Source organism: Heterocephalus glaber, unplaced genomic scaffold (assembly GCF_053883595.1).
Source record: "Heterocephalus glaber isolate CG9 unplaced genomic scaffold, H.glaber_assembly_v1.0 deba00001479, whole genome shotgun sequence".
Taxonomy (NCBI): domain Eukaryota; kingdom Metazoa; phylum Chordata; class Mammalia; order Rodentia; family Bathyergidae; genus Heterocephalus; species Heterocephalus glaber.
Window position 1 is genome coordinate 8,244,062 of NW_028258316.1, and position 14,495 is coordinate 8,258,556.

A 14,495-nucleotide genomic window follows, 5' to 3' on the forward strand; every position below is an offset into this window, starting at 1 on the left:
ACAAGAGATTCAACTATGACTGACACCCGCTATGTCAGGCATGCACCTCAGCTGACCTTGGCAGTGACCCTGGGCAGAGACAGCACTGTCCTACAGACAGAGAAACAGAGTGAAGCTTCCCTGGGTTGCCCCACCTCACACGGCTGGGAAGCCTAAGAACGTGGATTTTGGGTCTCAAAAGGCCCAGATTCAAATCCAGGCTGTGTGGACGTTGCTTCCCTAACCTCACTGAGCTGAGCCACTGCGTCAGTTGCAGTGGACAAGGGCTGGAACCACTCCTAGAAGGTCCTGTTTTGAGGACTCAATGAGAATCCACTGGAGGGCCTCCCTTGGGGCCAGGCCCACAGGAATGTGTGACAAATGGCAACCAGCATGTGAGAGAGAGGGGATGGAGCACCTAGGGCTGATGTGATCAGGCTCAGGCACTGAGTCTCACAGGAGAGCCCCTGAAATAGTTTAGTGCCATTTACAAATAACTCTACCAGAATTCTGGGGCCTTTGCTGATGAGAAGCAAGAGATGAGGGAGGTTTGAGGGGTTGGGAAGGGAAGGTGTTTGCCAGGGAGAGCTGGAAACGAAGCAACAAGCACAGCTGACTGGGGTTTATGAGGCTCCTGTGAGAAGCGCCCCCTCCAACAGCCCACAGTACAGTCAGTGTATTCAACACGACTGAGTCACCCAGGAGAGGTCAACGGCGTGGGCAGCCAGTGCACATGTGCATCCCTCTGTGTAACAGGGCTAACAAGAGGGACAAAAAGTTTAAGACACTGCGTGTATAAAGAGACAATCTTGTAGTTTTCCAGCTAACCAGTCAATTACCTAAAATGACTTGCTCCCCGGGGCCTGGGGAGCTGAGGTTTCTCTATCACAGAGGCAAAAAACCAGAGGCTGAGATGCAGATCCCTGGGTGCCAGACCACCTACATTCACCTGTGGCCCACTGTGTGGCAGTTAACTCAGTTCCTGCATCTAGAAATTGGGAAATAAAGAACTCATTTCACAGGGCTGTTGTAAAGATCAGTAAGTGCTCAGTAAATGTGGAGGGTATTCTGGGTGTGTGTGTGTGTGGACATGAACTGTCTTTCCACCGCGTGCTTTCCACTCTCTTAAAAAGACTTTTCTCTTTGCTTAAGCACACATCCTATACAGGCTTCAGGCAAAGGAAGGGGCAGATAAGGGCCCTGTTAGCATGGTTCATGGTGGTGGTGTTGAGACAAAAGACAGATATGCAAACCAAAAAAGGAAAATTCTCTGGAGAGACACAAAATGACTGATGACTGTCAGGGGAGATAATGGGGACTCGAAATTACTAAAGGAAGACAGCTGGCACTTACTGATCACCCACTGAGTCTCAGATAGTGCTCTGGGTATTTGCACTCATACTCATTCTCAAAATCTGACTTCTTGCTTTGAACACACATCCTATCATTCTTGTCACTTTCTGAAGCAGTTCTGGAAGTCCTCTTTCATGAATGTCTTTATGAGGTGTGATAAAAATACAGTGAATGCTGCTGCCGAGTGCCATGCAATAAAAAGGCAGGCTCATAAAAACATTATAGTGTGCCCTCACCCACCTTATTCACTGGATCTGGCACTGTGTAACTACTGGTTCTTCCCCAAGGTCAAAATGACCATAAAAGGTGAATGTTTTCAATTGATTCAGGACATCAAGGCAGGCATGATGATGCAACTAAAGACATTCTATAGAAGAGGACTTCTAAAACTGCTTCAGAAAGTGGCAAGGACAATGGGAAGTACTCAAAGCTAAGGGAAGTATTTTGAAAGGGATTAATGTCAACGTCTTTTACTGTAATAAATTTGTAAAAGTTTAAAGTCATCATCGTTTTCAATCATGCCTCATAAATGAAGACACTGAGACTGGAGGAGGAAAGATGAATTCAGAACTCACATAGTTAATAGGTGGTTGATGTGGAATTCAAAGCCAGGCCTGGCTAACGCCCCACACTAACGAGACAGCCATGGTCCAGTAGGGAGGTAGGTAGCTACGGACATGGCTGCCCTCTCTCCCTTCCTACCCTCTCATCTCCTGCTGGCGCCTGCCTGAGGTCAGCCCTAACCCGAAGCCAGAAGGCAAGGGAGCTCACTGAGGCAACCCATACAGGTCAGCCTCCGGGCACAGGGGAGGGTGCCAAAGGGCAGATCTAGGCCAGGACACAGACAACACTCAGCAGAGGGAGGCCTCATCCCCGTTCTGCAGGGTTTCAGGCTCTCAGAGCTAGGACTTATCTGGCCCCACCCAGGGAGGGCAAAGGGAGGGCAGGGGTGGGCTCACAGGGTCTGAGGCAGGCCTCCTGCACGGCTGCCCTTACCCCCTGAAGGCCTCATGTGGGGTCTCTGGAACTCCCTACTCCAGACCTATAGTCAGAGAGCTAGCTCCCTGCTGCCACTCCCACCGGCCAGTACCACACTTCTTCCTGTGACCCACCCCTACTCTTGTACCTGAGGCGCTAGCTCCATCGGGGCTTTGAAAGCCCTATTATCTGCTCAGCTGACTTCCTGGGACCCAGCAAAGGTAAACAAGGTCAGCCACAGCCTGGCTACTCTTTGGGATGAGGATTTCAGCAGTTATCTGTAAAGGGTTGCAATCTTCCCCCACTGTCCATAACACTGCCCTCAGGCCCTCATCTCCTATTTAAGGAAAGGGTCCTGTCTGACCCAAACAAGGTTCCAGAAATGACAATATTTTAAAAAAATTTATACTGGATGGGGATGATTTTAAACAGCTTTGGAAAATTTCTGTGAAGTCTTTGTTATGAAGAAACAAAGAAAACCAGCAAACCATAATTGAGTCTCTATTCTTGCTGGTCCTCAGTCTCCCCTCTTGGGGCTGGGCCCCAGCTTAGCTGCAGGAGGAGAGAGCTGGGATGAGGCTGAATGAGCAGTCCTTAAAATACTGTGCAGAGACAAAATGAAAACCAGTCAACTAAAAGACTTAGCAAATGGGCTTCAGGCAAATTGACCTTGATCCCAAACTCTGGTGCTCAGATGAGGCTTAGTGAATATTCACTGACTGAATAACAAACATGTTTGACTGTCAGATGACTGTCCACAGTTGAGGAGAGGTGCTATCTGACTGTGTCCCCTGAGAGGTGGGTTAAGAAATCAAGAATGAAATGGATCACATGCGAGCCTCACATGCAAGCCAAAAGCAGGCTCTCAGAGCTGCTTTTAAACGGAGCCTGCGTCCCGTTCTGACATTTGGATCCATTTGTCTGTCAAGTGTTTAATAGACACAGTGTCCTCAGGATTTTTCCATGGTGCCTGCATATCCTTTGTGACACTGGACAGTAGCATTGCCTTGGAATCTTCCTGCAGACACAAGTCTCCTAGCTTCTCCTCACCAGAGCCAGAGAACACGCACCCCCTCCCCTAGCATGGGGCAGCAAGTCACAGGACCTGACACTCTCCTCCAGAGGAGGAGGGACCAGTTGGCTCGCTCTCAGCTTAGAGGCAGCTGTTTTATTACATCTAGGTGGACGGAGGCTCTTGGCAGTTCCACAGGCTTCCCGATGTTCTGACACTCCCCCAGGCCTTTCCAAGACCAGCTGATCACGAGAGGAGGGGCTTTCTTTGCCTTTTTGTCCTTCAATCATGGGCCAACCTCACTGGAGCCTTGATGACTAAAACTGCCACACTTTCTTGAATACGACAAGAAATCCTCCACTGTAAAATGTGTTATGTTCCACTAAGAACGAAAAAGGATGCCAATTAGACTACAGTATGATATTGACTGTAAGATGTATCCTGATTCCAGAGGTCTTAAAACAAGAAAGAGTGTGTTAGAATTGAAATGCAGTTTGTTTTCAGGACAACTGTGTTCTCCCTAGCTTGACAATGGTTTTAATCCCAGTCCTTTTACTTCCTAGCTGTTTGGCCTGGTGTTAGGAACTTCAGTTTCCTAAGTCTTGTTAGTAGAATGGAGTCATAATATTTCCCTCATAAAGTTCTGAGAGGTATATTAGCCAGATTTCATTCACTGTGAAAAAAATATCTGAGATAATCAACTTATAAGGAGAAAAGGCTTATTTTGGCTCATGGTTTCAGAAGCTTCAGTCCATGGTCACTTGGCCTTCTTGCTCTGGGCCTGTGGCAGCACAGTACGTCATGGCAGGAACATGTGGCAGAGGAAGCCTGTTCACCTCATGGCCGCCAAGGAAGCAAAGAGATAAGAAATAGAAGGACTAGAGCCCCAATACCCCCTTCAATGGCATATTCCCAGTGATATAATTTCCTCCCACTAGGCTCCACCTCCTAAAGGTTCTACCACCTCCCAAAAGCACAGGCTGGGGGCCAAGCCTTTAGTATATGGGCCTTTGGGAGATAGATATTCAAGGTCCAAAGTACAAGAAGAGGATAAAATGAATTTATACGTATAAAATGTTGATCTTGATGCACTAACAAGGCATGTGAGAACAACATATCTCTTTAATCTTCTAGTGCCTAGGTGGTACCCTGAGATGAACCCATCTATGACTTTGAAGGACTGATATTTCTAAACAGACTATGACCAAGAGTAGGAAAGTCAAACCCTGTACTAAGAACCACCAATCATCTGATAGGTTCATGGTGGGCACCAACAGCAGTGGGAGGGAAGGAGGGTGGGTGAGAAGACAGATTCAAGTGGGATGTGGGAAGTTCCAGTTCCTTAGATAAAGGAGCAGATCATATTGAACCAAGGGTCAACAATCACATATTCTGGACAATATATTGAAAACAAGTACTTCAAAGCACTAGGCAAGAACAAAAAGCAGAGATGCTGAAGGGAGACAAGGTCCCTGAAAGAAGGAACTAGGGTACTTCCTGCTGCATGGAGCTGCACAGAAGACTAGAACTGGAACAGAAAGCAGAAGTCTTACTGTCTAGGAAGATGAGATATGTCCTGAATTTTCAGGCTGGAAACTGGAGAGGGAGGGGTACTAGAAAAGAGAAAGCTACAGAAGTGGAAGCTCCAATATTAATGCACAAATTCCCCTCACATCCTTAGCTAACCCTGTACACACATGGAGAGGGACTCCAAGGATTACCACAGAAAGCAGTAATAGTAGGACTTTCCTGGAAAACAGTTTGGAGTTTGAGTCCTGACAAGTTAGAGAAGCTTAGCAGACACTTAAACTTTTGATTTAGTGCCACAAAGGCCATGTCCTACAGTAAGACCAGGACTAAGAGTTATGCCTAAGGCTACGAGAAAAGCCAAAAATAAACCTACCCAAACAAAGCCTAAAAACCAAGCTCCACAATCAAGTAACTTGATTGTCTATTGGAACAACATTCTTTAGAAGATGTTAAGATACAGTTTCTTCAATATACTACCCACAATATCCAGTATGCAACAAAACTATAGACATGTGAAGAAACAAGGAAATGTGACCCACAGTCAAGTGGAAAAAAGCCAACAAAGTCAGAGTATTCCTGACCCAGATGTTAAAATTAGTACACAAAAGATTTTTAAATGGCTATTATAAATACGCACAGGATTTTCAGGAAATGAAGGATAGAATGAATGACTGGATAGGAACTCCAGAAGAGAAATGAGAACTATAAAAATAATCCAAGTGGAAATTCTAGAGCTAAAAATACATTATCTGATAAGATATTTCAGGTGAAATTAGCAGTATGTTAGATACTGAGGAAAAAAGAATTAGTAAAGTTGAAGACAGGTAATAGAAATGATCCAAATTGAAGCATAAGAGAAGAAAAGGTATAAATAAATGAGTAAATAGTGGAACTTCAATGACCTATGTGACAACACATGTGTAAATGGAGTTCAAGAAGAGGAGAGGGAGAATTGAACATAAAAAATATTTGAATGATTAAAATAATGGCCAAAAATTTCCCCCATAGCAGTGGTGCTGAACCTGTGGCATGCATGTTATTTGTTTTTCATTTAAGACAAAAGATGTTAATGTGTGAGTCATTTTTTTCTAAACCAAAACCTCAGGATTCAGGTTTAATTGCAGTGTTGGCACTTTGTGATAAATAAGTGGGTTTTGCATTGCAGTTTGGGCACTTGTCTCTAAAAGAGACAAGTTTGCCATCACTGTCCTACAGCCTCAAATTCAGTGGGAAAAAACCTCAAACCCATTGGTCCAAGAGACTCAGAAAATCATACTTAATCACATCATAATCAAACTGCCAAAAGTCAAAGATAATAAAATCTCAAGAGAAAATAAAAAGCCAGAGGAGAGACTCACTATATGTACCCAGGAAACAACAACAAGGAAGGCAGCTGACTTCTCATCTGAAGCAATGTTGTCCAGAAGACAATGGAAAGACATCTTAAAAGTGTTGAAATAGGAGGTCAACTTGGGATATGTAAACCTTTAAATGTCAATAGGACTCTGAGGTTGCAAGATGCGGCAAAGTGGTCCCTCCCAAGCACATCTTGCATACCGCAGTATACACATATCCCCCCCAAACATACACTCCTGCCATGTACCTAGTATCTCAGTAGAATGTCCCAACATTTAAAAAACAAAAAGTTAACTGTCACTGTCAGAAAGGTGATAAAACACGAAAAGCACATGAAATCTTCTATACAAATTATAGTACATATATCGATTCTTTACATTTTGCTACTGTGTAAACATTACACATTTTTCATCCTAATAAAAACTAAAAATGAAAATGAAGCATCCTTTCTCCTCTAATGCTCTAGTCACACAATGCTTCTGTCCCACAGGCAAGTGGGAATGTGAGATGGAGCTCCTGGAAGGGCTGTGTGTGGGGTTCTGAGCTCTGGGAGTCATCAAATTAGAAGTCAGAGGGAGATGCTCTGGGTGAGCAGGGGAAGAGTAGGGAACAGGAGCAGTAGCGCACATTCCCTGAGCAATGGTGGATGGCAAAGGCCAGGTTTTGGGTGCATTATCTTATTTAATCCTCACACCCACCCTGAGTAATAAAGTATTATCATTTCCTCTTTTACAAATGTGGAACAAAGCTTCAAAGAATAAGAAAGTTGTCTAAGCTTAGTGACAGGGCTGGGATCTATACCAAGGTCTGACAGATTTTGAGCGCAGCTCTTCACCCTCCCCAGCCAGTCAGTCATTAGTTGTCCCCTTCGAACTGGGCCACACAACAGGATTGTCCCATGTGGCCCACACAGGCCCCTGTTCTCAGGGTACTCACACTCCAATGAAGGAAGGAATAAAACTCTTATTTTACCTAACAGTCATTGGACTACACACTAACCAGTGTGTTACACCAATGTGTCATATCTTATTCAACTTTCACAACAGCCCTGTGAGGTAGATATTTGTATCATCCCCGTTTTACAGTTAAGGAAGGTGATGCTCAGAGGTAATGAATGGCAAAACTCGAATTTGATTCCAGAGCTTATTACCTTTCCTCAGCAGGGCATATGATTGCCGTGAGCCACCAAAGGGGTAGAGAGATCTGTAAATATGGGCAAGACCCTGGTGATCCTGCCCCTATTTGCTGGGACCTAGGAAAAGACAGTGCTTATAGAAACCAAGGGGCTTGGGCTGTTCCTGGTCCCAGGGACTTCCTTCAGACCCAGTACTGCTGCAGCATCTAGTCACCTCTTTTGCCAGGATGGCTGTGACTGTGACCAGCTCCAAATGCCTAGTCTGTGGCTCCCATCAGGCCAGTCTCCACTCAACAACTGAAATAAAAGCAGGTCTCCATACTATGTTGCTCAAAACCTTGCAGTGGCTGTCTGGGTTTAAGTCTCACTTTTCCAACAGGGCTTCATCATTTCTCCTTGGCCCAAAGGGCTCCTCTTTCAGTTCTCCTAAAGTACTCCCTACAAATGCACTGGCCTCAGGGTCTGCTTCAGTTACTGCTGCTGTGTAACAAGTCACCACTAAAACGCAACAGCCTAGAGCAACCATTTTGTTACACTCTTGGCTTCTGTGGGTAAGGAGTTTGGACAAGAAAGAGTGGAATCGCCTATCTCTGCTCCCTGACCATCACCAGTATTTCGCACATAGTAGTTCAAGCAGAGGGATGAATCTATGCCCTGGGTGCACCTCTGGGGCTTGCTCTCCCCTGATCTCCCCGGAACCTGGTCTGACAGGCTGTCCAGAGGGAGGATGCTTGTTTGGTGGTATCTGACACCATTTTCTCCTTTCCTGCCCTGATCCTATGACATGCTGAGCTCCTCCTAACAAGGCAGACTCTGTGCTGAGAACTCCAAAGGGTCTTCTAGGGCTCCTAGAAGACCCCCCAAATCCCAGCTGATGAGACTCCTAAGGCTTGAAGTGTGAGATTCCAGCCTGCGTATCCTGCGGCATCTTTGAGTTCCCTGGGTGACCTCAGGGCAGCCCTGTGAGGTAGATTACTGGAGGTAAATGACTCACCGCTGCAGCAAAGGGAGCCTGATAGGTGACTTGAGGGGAAAGTAACAGCTCTTCTCCAGTGCACTCACCCCCCAGCCTCTGGTCCTGAGCCACTGGCTCATGCTAATGCCCTGGCTTCTGTGTGCTCAGCCTTGGGCTCCCTTCCTGAGGTTTGGAGAGGAAAGTGAGGGAGCTGACAAGACAGAGGCAATGGGGCTGAGCTGTGGCTGAAGTAGACAGGCTCTGTGGGGCAGTGCACAGCAGGAAGCTGTCTAGAGGCCGGCAAGCACAGCTGCAGCAGATCTAAACCCATTATCTGAGGCAAAGTGATGCACTCTGCCTCCACAGGGCGCCCTGGAGCTGCCCAGGCTTTGGGGAGCTGGCGAGCCAGGGAGTGGAGCTGGCCAGGCTGCCTGTGCCAAGGAAGGAGGGGGCTGCGGAGGCCGCCAAAGCAGGCAGGAGGGGCCGGGCCAGCTGGGGCCGGAGTTAGTGTGACATCACTGGGCGGCCCGCCCCTGTCTGGGGCTGAGGGGAGGCCCAGAGCCTTTCTGGGGCCTGGGGGATCCTCTTGCACTGGTGGGTGGAGAAAAGTGCCTGCAGCCAACCAGGGTCAGGCTATGCTCACAGTTTCCTCTGGCGGCATGTAAAGGCTCCACAAAGGAGTTGGGAGTTCAAATGAGGCTGCTGCAGTCGGCCTGATGATGGACCCCGAGCCCTGAGTGGTGCTGCCTGAGCCCCCGACCTGCAGAGGATGGCACTGAGGTGGCTGCCTCCCCTGCTCTGAGCAAAAGCAGGTTGCAATCAGCCCGGCAGCACCCAGGCCAGCCCCCACCTCGTCCCCAAAGAGCAGGCTGCAGTCAGAGCCGGCAGAGGCCAGTGAGGCAGTGCTGCTGGGCAGCCAGTACGGCCTGCAACTCGGGTCTCCTCCTGGGGTCCATGGACAGGCTGCCCTGCTGACGGCCACCGTGAAGCATGTGAGGAGCTGCCCTGGGAGCCAAGCAGGAGCAAGAGGTAAGGAGCCAGCTCACAGCTCTATGGCAAAAGCGGCAGGGGCAGGCACTGCAGCTGGCCCCCGGGGCTGGGGTTTCGGCCACCCGACCCCTCAAGCTGTGGGGTGTGTGCAGCTGACCCACGGGGGTCACTCCTGCTTTCATTTGGAGCCAAACAATGATGTGCCGGCAGCACTACGGAAACCTGTGCAGGGGCAGGGTTGGGTGAAAAATCGTGGGCTAGGAAGTTGAGGACTTCATCAGTGAGCCCCAGACAAAGAGGCTTTGGGATGAAGGCAGGCTGGTGTTGGGTGCGCAGGAGCAGCAGCAGCCAGGGTGTGCATGTGTGGAGGTGTGTGCTTTGAGGGGTGGCAGGCTGAAAGTTGGGGACAGCAGTGACAGGGTAGCCAAGGGACTGGCGAGTGTATTTGGGCTTTGGGCTCCTGGGCACCTAGCCTGGAGAACTCACCAAGGCAGAAGCAAAAGCAAATACAGTCCTGAGGCAGCGGGGCCCTGGCTCCCAAGCTCTCTGGAGCCGGGAAGCCTTTGCTCATATCCCTCCAGCTGGTGAGGAGAGGCGCCGAGGCTTCTGCCTGCGCTAGATGAGATGTGTTGGCTACGAGTTTCTGCCACTGTGACTGGGGCAAAGCGCCGCCCTGGCTCTCCTTCTATGCCCAGGGGTGCCTGACCCCTCCTAGCACTGGATGGCCCCCGGAGTCCTTCAGCAGCTGGAAGTGGCTTCCCTGGCAGCCCCACAAGGGGATGGTGCAGGCACCACATACCAAGTCCCTTGAAAGTGCTCGTGGTTAGATAACGTTTCCAAACAGAAATTCTTCACTGATCCTTCCCTCTGCTTCTGTGATATGTGTGTCACGGGTCAGCTATTGCCTCTGTGTGGGATTATGAGAGCTCCCAGAGGCCAGGTTGGTTATTCAGAAAAGGATCTCTTTTCACCAGGGCTCTGAGGAAAGCTGAGAATGCCACTTCCGAAGACGGGCAATTGCTCCTCACATGGATTTTTTCTAAGTGTAGGCAGAGTAGGGTAGAGCTCAGGATCAAGCTTCAGGTCTGGGCTCTTCGACTTACTAGCTAACTGTCTCTGGCAGAAGTTAGCCTTGCTAAAGCCCAGTTTCCTGCTATGTGAAATGGGACAACAATTGTGCCCATCTCAGTGACAGCTGATCCAGGTGCTTTACCAACTCAAAGAATCCTCACAACCATTCCATAATATGGGCACTGTTATCCACCCCCATCTCACAGGTGAGGAAACTGAGGTAGCAGTGAAATGCCATGCCCAAGGTTGTGCGGCTCGTCCATGCTGAACCAGGGCTTGAGCTCAATGGTGTGGTGCCGGGGCTACCCTGAGCCTTAACACTACTGCTTTCTAGGAGGAATACACGTAACCTTAGTCCTCAGCATAGTCTCTGGTCTGCAGCAAACCCTTAGAAAACATTAGTCACCAGTTTTTTTGTTTTGTTTTGTTTTTTGGTACGGGGGATCGAACTCAGGTCTTTGCGCTTGCGTAGCAGGTGGCAAAACCACTGAGCTAAATCCCCGGCCCAAGTCACCAGTTTTTGTGAGCCATAGCAATCAGAATCACACAGAGGGGAGCACAGGGATCCAAATTCTTTCCCTGTTCTACACACAGAACCCTGCTTCAGTTTTCAGAAAAATTCCAGAAGGCAAGGCCAATGCTGTGGCCACTAGCACTACCTACTGAGGAACCTTCCAGGCGTCCAAAGGGGCTTTATGACTAGAGTGTGGGGCCATACAGAGTGTCTGAGTCCCTGAGGTCCACATTAAAGAAAAGTATAGACACATGGACCAAAGCTAGCATACCAACCTCACAGGCAGAGCACCCGGCCATCCCACCACCCCTCAGGCACTGCTCTCTGCCTGTTGGCATCCCCCAGAGTCACATGGGTGAGAACATGCAACTTCTCTGAGTTGCAGCAGGACCAATGGCCAGGCCTGTTCTGGAGTTGCAGAGAAGGCGCTTCCACCAAGCCTGGCCATGGTAGCAGGTATTGCTCCACACAACACTGGTGGATCTGAGCCCAGGACAATAGCTTCTGTCCCGTCGCTGCAGGGTCCCAAGGTCTCCGAGCTCGCAGGCATTTTGAAAGCTGCTGTGAAATATGTGCTTTTCCAGCATAGGCCTCTGGGGCTGTTGAAGCCACAGGTTTCCCTATTTTGGCCTGGAGCATGATGGCTCACATCCTCTCCGGCCAGAGGCTCTTACAAACTTCGTGGGCCTCTCTAACAAAAACTGATCAACTGCTCCTCAACAAAGGCAGTCTTGGTGGAACAGACGCAAATGTGTAATGTATATATGCAGGAGGGCACTGCCAGTGCTGTTGGAAGTTTGTAGGCAGAGCAAGGATCTCACAATGACTTATAAAGTAGTCATGAGGCTGAGACATGTACTTGATCTCATTTCATCCTTACCACAACTTAGGAGGTAGGTTCTAGTTTTAGCGCCCCATTTTACAGATGAGAAAACCAAGGCTCGGACAAGTTAACTCGCTCAAAGTTTAAGTGATTATATAGGACTAGAACTCAGGACTATGGCTCAAAACCTGGCCTCTGCCAGCTCACTCCCCTGCCTCGTTCATGGTGCCTCAACTTCTCTGATCCCGATGCCCTATGTCCCAGCAGCCAAGCCTGCTGTTGCTGACCTACAGAGTGCGGCACCACGCCCTACATGAGAGCCATGTGCTCACAGGTTTTGGTACAGAGCTTGCTGTCCATGGACTCCCACTTTTGAGACAGAAGAGGCACAATTATTTTATCCCTTACAAAGGAGCCCTGGCAGCCATATAGCCTGGACACGCAGCAGCACTCTCCCTGACATCAGAGATCTGGCGCTAGCACGTAGGGCAGGGCCTCAGGGAGATGTTTTTGTCTATGTCACTGAGGCACAACTTACTCCTTTTCAACATTCCTGCTTGGAGACTCCTATAGGGCTGCCGCCTGGAGCAGCTCCTGAGACAGCATGGGGAGATGGCACTGGTAGCTACAACAGAACTGACAGCAGCCCTGCCCAGAGGAGGTACCTTCCACCTCTGGCTTCTCTGAATCATAGCCCATTTAATCTGGAATGTTCTCAACTGACAACCCACAGGTAGGGGTGGAGCTCCCCTGAGTAGAGACCATAGCCCAGCAGGGTGAGGCAGGCAGATGTTAAGCGACAACACAAATACACAATAGTATGAGGCCTGTGGAGCTGAGAGGGTCCTCAAGATAGGTAGTGGAAACTGAGGCCTCGGGTGCAGTACCTCTCCCACAGTCCACCAGTGGCCAAAAAGCAAGGGTTCAAATCCAGACCTGTGCTCACTCTAGCCCACTCACTCCTGTGATGAGTGCACAACTGGGATGAGGAAGGCTCAGGAAAAAGGCAATACAGTGAATAGCAGATCCTTTCTGTGACTTTTGTAAAACACCCCAAATAGAAGGGTTATTCAGCCACAGACAGCCTGGAGTTTGTGGTCATACACAGGTTACATCAGAAACCTCATTTGGGGGCAGTTTCTATGACAAAACTATATTCTCTCACAGGGACTGTGAGTCTTATGACTGATTTAATAACAGCTTGGGGTGGGGGTTAAGATGTTACAATGTCCTCTTCCACGTACACATCAATTGTGAGACACATTCTGATCACAGGAATGTTAAAATGTCCGGTGGGAGAGCCAGGCCTCTGACAATCAAGCTATTGTGTCAGTTCTGTTCCCTGGTGAAATGAGCCTGTCTTGGGGCCAGTAGCCCCAGAGCCTCAGTCCCTTGTGCTGCCCAGTCCTCGGGCTTGTGGGTGAAGCCTGCTGTGGAAAGCCCAGGGTGAATTCTGTTCTTATGTCCCAGATGCCCAAAGCCCTGTGTGAGAAGGTCCCACTCCAGCCTTGGCCAGGGAAGGCTGTGTGTGTGTGGCTCAGCCACTGCCAAACCTCCAAACCTACCCCAGCCAGGCAGAGAAGAGGTATGTGGAATGAATGAGGCCCTGGAGTGATGAAGCAACTTGGAGCCCCTGGAACCCAGGCTTCCAATCTAATTAGCCTGCCTGATACGGTCTGTGTCTAGATGTCCCCCCAGAACCTCATGAGGTCATAGGTGGAGCTCTTCAGAGGTGGCTGGATCTAGAGTGTGTGACGCTGGGATTAAAGGTGCCCCACCCTGGATGTGAGTGCTACCTGCTCTAAGCATGGATAGCCTGGATAGAATATAAGGCATGGAAAGAGGGCTGCTGTGGTCACTGCCTATCGCTTGCTGCCTGCTGCCTTGGTGCCTTCTGCCTTCTCTGCTTGCCATCAACTGTTTCTCCTCTGCCATGTGCCACTCTGCCTGGGAGCCAGCCAACTATGGGCTGAAATCTCTACATGTGAGCTACAATAAACCTTTCCTTTCACTTTGGGTGTCGGCTATTTTGTCTCAGCAATGAGAAAGTAACTAAGACACTGTCCCACCAGGGAACACGCCAGCCCTTCTGGGCTGTCCAGCCAGGCTCTTCTGGGGCACCTCTCCTCCTCTCTCACTCCTTGCCTCCTACCAATCCCCAGCCTGCCTAGATTAGGACCCCTGAGCCACTCTATGCAGGTATCATCCCTGGCATTATGATGAGTGCCTGGTACCGTGGACCCCTGGAGGATAGGGATTTGCCTCCTCTTTTTTTTCCTGATCTATCTCTACCCCACCCCCACCCTCACCCCTATGACTAGCCAGAGGAAATGCTCGGGAAACATGGAATGAACACAATCCTTGAGCTCCCATTTGGTAACCCAGGTGCCGTCCTGGGTCCTGGGCATTCAAAGGGGAATCTGCTCTCAATCTGCTGTCACAAGCCTACAGTACAAGGCAGATAGATGCAGTCTGGGTCCCGGGTGCTGGGCTGGAGGCAGCTACAGCTGCTCTTGTAAGCTGGAAGGAAGGGACCTCACTGCAAATGTGTGTCTTCACAGAGAGAAGACCTTGAGAGAGAGGCCACCTTAAAAAGGAAGACAGACACACGTCAGGTGGGACGTGGGAAAGGTGCTTGAGGTAGAAAGCACAGTGTGTGCAAAGGCAGGAGGCTGTCTGTGTGCAGGATGCTGACAAGGTCCAGGTGTGAGTTTGAAAAAGGCAGTCCTGGAAGGGAGCACAGTGTGAATGGCAGGGGAGAGAGCACCCAAAGGTCGGGAGCCAGGTAGGATTGTGTGG

The 14,495-nt window shown here is 49.3% G+C and overlaps 2 protein-coding genes across 32 annotated transcripts in view; one reads left to right on the forward strand and one right to left on the reverse strand.

Moving 5' to 3' along the window:
• The window catches only part of Ralgps1 (Ral GEF with PH domain and SH3 binding motif 1), a 262,738-nt gene that overhangs the window by 76,372 nt on the left and 171,871 nt on the right, over window positions 1-14,495 (reverse strand). The gene's annotated exons all lie outside the window — the stretch shown is intronic.
• The window catches only part of Angptl2 (angiopoietin like 2), a 33,510-nt gene continuing 27,835 nt past the window's right edge, over window positions 8,821-14,495 (forward strand). The window contains exon 1 of the mRNA XM_004849341.4: window positions 8,821-9,327. The gene's annotated coding sequence lies outside the window, so the exon portion shown is untranslated. The remainder of the gene's footprint in view (window positions 9,328-14,495) is intronic.